At 50.3% G+C, this 7545-nt stretch overlaps 1 long non-coding RNA gene across 1 annotated transcript; it reads left to right on the top strand.

Moving 5' to 3' along the window:
• The first annotated feature begins 505 nt into the window (after positions 1–505).
• LOC142931315 (uncharacterized) lies at positions 506–6686 on the top strand. The gene is made up of 3 exons (XR_012947317.1): positions 506–752; positions 2323–2429; positions 4720–6686. It is a non-coding gene; the product is annotated as an uncharacterized LOC142931315 (long non-coding RNA).
• The last annotated feature ends 859 nt before the right edge of the window (positions 6687–7545 follow it).

Here is a 7545-nt window from a genome sequence, read left to right as displayed (position 1 = left end):
TTCCCCGATAAATCTTGATTTGAATATTTTACACTCCTGACGTTCTTTATTTTTGTGTTGTTCGTTGGTGTGACGTTCTGAACCCCCGTGGCCCTACCGGACATGTGTGGAAAAAGACGCTTTATAGCTCATCGGATTTCCTCCTCCGGTACACGTAAATAGTCTGACTCAGCCGTGTGCCACGCGGGCCTTAATAGGCGCTCGCTAACGACGCTCGGTTCCACGGCGAAATTGCACGTCCTCTGTGTTTGTGTGTTTGCCCCGTGCGTTTGAAGTGGCGCTTGACTTGTACCCAATGCAAGGTCCGCGGAGAGTGGTTTTCATAAACTGAAATGTTTTATTCATATTCAATTAGAATCGGAGGGTTTCACTTTGTGCAGGGATGCTCATTATGTGGCGTGTGTTTCTCTTCTTAGAGTAGGTCCCTTAATTGTTCTGAGTGCTCGGCAGGGGGGGTGGCTTTCTCGGGGTGTCTGAATTTTCGAGTGGAGAGATGTTCGTCGAAATCACTCGGGGCCGGAGCAGAACGCGGTCGAGGCGCCCGCTAATTTTCCGGAGAAGCAACTTCGCTCCGTCGGTTTGTTGTTGATAGTCGACGGGGCGACGAGCGGATGGTTCCACTCTCTGGGACGGCAGCTGAAAGTCAATACCCGACGAGTCTAATTCCACATTGCCACGGCAGGGACCGGGTTCGTCCAAATCGCTCATCGCTGTCGATTCCGCTCTCCGCAACATGCGCGCACACACGCAAGGTATACGGTCACGCGCTTGTCCATTTCTTTACGGAGTTTTATTAATTTACTTTCTACGTGTGTGCGTCTGTGTGTGTGTGCTGCACATCATTATCCTTTAATCGTTCCTCTCGCGCTTTGTTCCTCCTTTAAAGCTGTAGCGCGCTCGGCTCCGTGTCGCGGATAAAACAACGACGCCTATTTACATAACTTGAAAGATTACGGGAGGCGGAATGGGGGGGGGGCATCTAATGGAAACCCGGTGCGCTTTTGATCATTGCACAAGATTTGAATCTTGTAGTAGTAGTAGTAATAAGAAGAAGAAGGGACAGTTGAACGACCAAATCAACGGCGCGCGCTTGAGCCCGCGAATCCAACGTGGTGTCAAGATGAGAAAATCTACACGGGGGGTGGGTTGTGGTGGTGGTGGTGGAGGTGCGGAGTGCGGGTTGGAGGCGGTTGAATGAAGTTCAGAGCAAGGGACGTCACCAGCGGACCCCGTGGGCTCGCTCGCTCGCTCGCTCTGGCCGTGTCCGAATCACGGGGCAGTGACAGTGGGGGGAATCCTAGGGGGTGGGGGGTGGGGCGTTCGAGTCCCAAGTCCGTGCGGCGTTGTGCAGCCAGCCGCCGCTTGAACCCCAATTCTTGCAGTGTATGGGGGGAGTTGATGAAGATGAGGCCCGTTCAGGAACGAGTGGGAGGGGCTGGGGGGGTGGGTGGGGGGAAATCATCGTAAGAATTGAATGTTGAATTGCACTTTAATTGAGCATTTTGCAGCTCTGAGGACTCAAATGTGGCGTTTGATTGGCAAGCAACAGAAAAAAATTTCAGCCGTCAAATGTGCGTTATATATTTATATATTTCCATAGCCATCGAATAACGCTGGTGCCGGTGTGGGCGGCCGTTGCTACAGCGTCTCCCGGCGTAAACACGAACGCTGTCAGTCGGGAAGGAAATTCCACATTCCAGTGGCAGGAGCCAACATCCCAACGAGATCTTGTAACGTCGCGCGCTCATTTGCGCACGACGAAGTTCGTGGCCACAAACGAGCCACAGCGGACTTCGTGCCGATCTCGTGCGTGAACCATCGTCGCGCGGACTCCGCTCACCCTCGCAGCAGCAGCAGCGGCGACGGCGACGGCTTTTGGCTGCTCGCCATCGAACAAAGGCGGTGCTCGCCGCATCGCGCGGCGCTTTCAGGATGCGCTTCTGCGGCCGTCTGGAACGCTCTTCCCTTCCGATATTCGGAAGCCACTGGAGCGATGCCCTTTTAAATCTCGGTTGAAAATTCATTTCCTTAAAACTGCTTTTTTTTTGGCGGTCAGTCTGTTGTCCTTCCAACCGCACCTCCGATTGGCGCGGTTGGCTACGCGCGGTGCGAAAGAAGTTCGACACGCGTGCGTACGTACATCCCCCCCCCCCCCCGGTAAAGAGACTGCGCGGGCTAAAGAGTTAACGCGGCCATAATTCAGTGCACACGTCTGCCTCTAATGAACACATCAATCACAGCGGAATAAAGGGCAGTGTAACTGGCGCTGCGCGTGACAACAAACGATGTTTGATTAAAATGCGGACTTCTCGTGGCGCGCAGCCCTAAGGGGTGGCTCGGAGAATCTGTGGTGGTGGTGGGGGTCCTGGATGACTGTGTAGGAGACATCAAGCCGGCGACTCGTGATTGAGAGCGACAATCAAGCCCTGGTGAGTTTTTATTTTTTATTTTGTTGCAATGAATATAATATGAATATAGCGCGCGCAGGTGTGTGCGAGTGTGTTATTCATAGATATTCAACTCAACATTAATGTTTTACCCAGTGATGCCCACTGAGCTACACAGCTCTTTTTCACAGGCCACCTGGCCACAAGTGATACCCCCACGACGTGGCTCATCATCACCACGTGGAAATGCACAGCGGCTGAATACTCTAAACGCGTGACGCTGATTCTAAATGTGGAGGGGAAAACCGGACGATCCGGAAAAAAAATCCACGTGACCACGGCGAGAGAGAGAGAGAGAGAGACAGGAAAACTCCAAATATACAGCAGACGTCAGGGTTGGGGTCGAACCTACGACCTCCTGAATAACCTCCTGTTAGCATCCCGTCACCGCGGCCCATTATACTAACGAGGGCTTTGTTCGCGCGCCACAAGAGAATCCCCCCGAATGTTTGAATATCAGCGTGCGCAAAGGAGGATGAGGATGCGTATTGCAAGCCGCAACGGATTATATGGCGAGCGAGCATAAGAAGTTTGTCAAATGATTAAATAAATATGCTGGAGATGGATTAATGAGCAAGAGGCGGTTGCAATGGGTAGGTATCGTGTGCCGGATGATGGAGGAGTACTGGGTCAGCAACTCGGGAGGTTGGGAATGGAACTTGATACGAAGGATGGTGGCAGATGGAATCAGGAAGCGGTGGTTTCCGATGGGAGGACCACGTGGGCAGGCCACCGAGATTAGCCCTGGAGTGGCTTTCCCAGAGGCTTCCAAAAGGAGGAGATCCTAAAGCCGGATAGTGAGATACTGCGAGGGCAAGTCAAGTGCAGACATTGTAGGATCAAGCGGAGGGACGGAAGTAATTGCGAGATAGCGTTGCATCATCGGCAATGGCTCCGATAACTTATTGGCCGTGTGAGTGCAACCAAGTGGGGACGTTGTGGCGGTTCGAGGGTTTGGTTCGCAATCGGCGTTCAAGGTCAAATCCCGGTCGGAGTTTGTCTCAACCTTGCATGCCTCTGGAGGTTGATCAAAGCAGGTTTGTAACTTTCTTCTTTACTCACGTATCGATAGTTACATTTTAATGTGCTGTTGTATTGAGGGACTCTGTGTTGTCTCGGTGTGGTCTGTGACTGTTTTTGCTGTGGTTCTTCTGCCTTCCCTAAGCCTGGGATGGTGAACTTACGCAAATTTTAACTTATAAACTTTATTTGCAATATTTATGTTGAGTGTTTTGCTTACCTTTCCCATACTTTGCACTCCTATCGTGTCTGTTGTATTGTTTGTTGTTCTTGTTACGTTCTGACCCGCCACTACTGGAGATCTGTGAAAAAGAGCTTCATAGCTCATCGGATTTCTCCAGGAAAAATAAGGATTCTGATTCAAATGAACACCCGTTTGTTCGGAAGTCAACACTGTTTTTTGTCGCTATACATTTACCTTCCTGACGCACCATAGGAATATGGAATGTCCAACGTTGGTTCAGGGCCACTGATGGAAATGATTGAAGCCACCCAACGCTCATTTGAACGGGGAGAAGACAACTTTCAAGTTGACTCCTTGTTTTACTTAACATCAGCTGGCGAGGGCCGTGCTGTTAGCAAGCACCTCTTGTGATCTCGGTGTGAAACAACGGGGGGTGGGGGGTGGGGTTCTGGCCTATCAATGTGAAGGTCTTAGCTCTGTCAATAAAGGTCGCACACACGTTGAATTAATGATACAATCGATGAATCAATACGCATATAAATAACCGTTATTTAAAAGCGAACGGAAGCTAATCGAAACGGTTGCTACATTTTTCAACAGAGACTTGTGGAGAATTAAGTGAGGATTATTTTGAAGGTACAAATTCAGTGGGGGTGGAGTTGGGGGGGGGGGAGTGGTGGTGTCGCGGTTAGCGCAATGCCCGATGGATGCAACGACCCGCGTTCAACTCTCGGCCACGGCAACCGTAAGTGGCCGTGCGATATCGCGACTGGTCTTGGGTCGCCCACTTCACGAACCTTGCGGTGACCAGCGTGGTGAAGTATGGTCAAACGATTCCCAACGGGTGGCACGGCCTTCATATTGTAGCGGCCGATTGTTGTTGTTGTTGGAACTTGAATGCAGAGCAGATGTGGCCAATGTCAAAGAACAATCGTGCAATTCAACACGTTGGCTTTTCGCGACCAACATCATTCCTGTAATGCCGTTAAAGTTGTTGGGTTAGAGTGCGTAAATATGAGTCGCGAAACCCATCACCACGGCGATGACATCATCTCGCTCTATTTGCAGGCCGCAAGCGGGGAAGACTTCCGCACAATTCTGAAAAATCGCCTGATGAAGCTGGTGGTTGTCATCGCCAGCGAAACGTCACAGTACTCGAATTGTGATTGCTGTGTGTCTCCTCGCCATCACACCGGTGTGCTGAAGTAGTCGCTAATTGGCAACATTTTGTTCACGTACCTAACCGTACTAATTGGCTCCGTGTGGTGGTGGTGGTGGGTTAACAACACGCATCATATTCACGCAATCGAACCCAAAAATATTTTATTATGCACAATCGTACGCGCACACACACACACGGACGCGCGCTCGCAACTCTTTTTTTTATTTCCCGAAACAAACATCTGCAACGTGCAACATTAGCACGCAGAAAATAATTGCTTGAACCCATAATCTCACCGGCGCTGGCTCCACTGCTCCGAGATGTAATTAAGCTCGCGGAGTCGCTGCCGTTCCGTCCCGTAAGCAAACGTATTGATTCGAACGCTAATTGTACCCTGAACGTGTTTTAAAATTCGTGCCACGAGGTTAAGAGAAGCATCCTTGTGGAACTCCTTCAGTCGGCTCAGCGGCGCGCCTAGGCCAGGAGTGGCTGCACCTCCAGCCCCCCCTACTTGGCGGGGTAAACACACAATTCGGCACATGCAGCATCTGCGCTGTCGTTCTTGTAGCGACAGAGGCATTGCTTTGGAACTTGCCTTTTGCGTGTTTCATTAGTTGTCCGATTTGCACGGCTGGCTACGCACGGTGAGAAAGAAGTTCAAAATACACCCATATATGGACTCACACAGAGACCCATAGACTCACACAGAGGCGCATAGGCTCACACAGAGGCCCATGACTCACACAGAGATGCGTAGACTCACGTGTAGACTCACACATAGACCCACAGACTCACGCAGAGATGCACAGACTCATACAGAGACACACAGACTCACACATATATGCATAGACTCACACAGAGACCTATAGACTAAAAAAGAGACCCAAGATTCCCCGTCTCGTGGCGCCTTTCTGCGTGTGCGGACACAGACGTTTCTCTCCGTCTGTGTCCTAACGAGGGGCTACTTTGTTGAGCTTTCATTTGTGATGGATAGGTCGCTTCTGATAAAAAATAAATACATTAAAACCTCAGTGGGCTTTGCCTGGGTAGGATGGCGATGGTTTAGTTTTATTTGTACGTTTGGGTGATTTGTTTATCTTATGTGTACTTTGCACTACTGTCGTGTTGTTTGTCCTGTTTGTTGTTGATACGTTCTTACCCGCCCCGACTGGGCATGTGTGAAAAAGAGAGCTTTAGAGCTTATCGGATTCCTCCAGTATAAATAAATGTTCTTATGATTCTGCAGGCGTTTCCTCAGGATTCTCCGGTTTTCGTCTCATAGGTAAAACAAACAAAAAAACTCCCATTGCAATCTGATTATCTTTGGCCAAAATATCCCGCCAAAAATGCAGGATCCTCCTGCAAAAAGGAGAGAGGTCTTTGTTGGACTCACGTGTGGCTTTTCTCGGGTGAATAAGTCGCGATTCCAAAAGGAACGCGGGGGGGGGGGGGGGGTGGGGGAAGGCCCTCTGAGAAGGCCCTCTGAGAAGGCGGTTTAATCGCGATTGGCCGCACTCATTCGACCCCAGGATCCCTTCGAGGCGTGCTGGCTCATTGCCCCGACACCACGGCCATTATGACCCCCGCCACTGCCCCCCCTGAACTACCCAAATGGCACTCTCGTTTTGTTCGAGAAATTTTCTTTTCTGCTGGCACCTGATTTTAACGTGCGGGGGGAAAAAATGAAAAATAAAAACCGCGCATGCACGTTGTTCTGCAGAGCGACACATTGCACCGTAGTTTTATTCTTTTTTTTATGTTGCCTCCCGTTGTGTTACCCTTTGCAAGCATCTTCTGAAACACAGGGGTTTCCGCAGCAACCGCGATTTTCCGCTCATATGATGAACCTTGATAACAATAATAATAATGACGACGACGACGACGACATCAGTGGTTGCCCTCGCACAGAGGGAACGACTCGGAGGCGCGAGGAACCACAGGCAAGTGGGAAGGCGGCCACGTGGTGTGCCAACATCAACATTTATCCAAGCTCTGTGCTCCCCTCTGTATAAATGTGGTATCAGCCAATTAGGAAAGTGAACCACCTGCAAAAGTCCACGCACGCGTGCGAAGGGGAAACGCTATCCGATGCATACGGAACAGAGGGAGTCTACATTTTTTTTCCTTAGCTGCATTCGTATGTATTTTTTAGAAGTGTTTTCTCTCTACCGCGCCTATAATTTATCGTGTTTCTTGTGTTGTTATTATTTTTGCACTGTAACATTCTCACCTGCCACCGACCATAAATGCTGCCTTCCGCAGTGCTGGATCACAGGCAGCGGCGTGCAGCAAAGCCACCACCGATCCCCCTGGCATTGAGGCATCGGTGCTCACCTCCTGTCTGCTGCCCCGAGACGGTGGTGGCAATTCCAGAGGTTGGAGGGAAATTTGACAACGGCTCACCCGTTTCAATTCCTTGCAACCGGGGGGCCCCAGTTCAGAGCCCGTTTTTTGCTATGCCCCTGGCGAAACTGCGTTGCAAAGCAGAAAAAAAAGCAGAGACAGTTGTAAGCGTTTTAAATACGGTGCCACGAAGTTATGCACTGGAATGTGTGCACGATTTCGCCCTCGGCTGAAGGATTCAGAGCAACTGGCCGAGATGTAATGAGTCCGGAGCAAGGCGTATTTAGGATTCATAGAATAATGTACGACTCGGAAGTAGCCACAATTAATTATTCAGGATTGAATAAATCACCAGACCCACCGACAAATTGTTCGGAATCCTCGGTGAT

The sequence above is a fragment of the Petromyzon marinus genome, chromosome 52 (assembly GCF_048934315.1).
Source record: "Petromyzon marinus isolate PM22_M1 ecotype Great Lakes invasive population chromosome 52, UKy_Petmar_22M1.pri1.0, whole genome shotgun sequence".
In the NCBI taxonomy this organism is placed as follows: Eukaryota; Metazoa; Chordata; class Hyperoartia; order Petromyzontiformes; family Petromyzontidae; genus Petromyzon; species Petromyzon marinus.
This window is presented reverse-complemented; position numbering and strand designations above follow the sequence as displayed.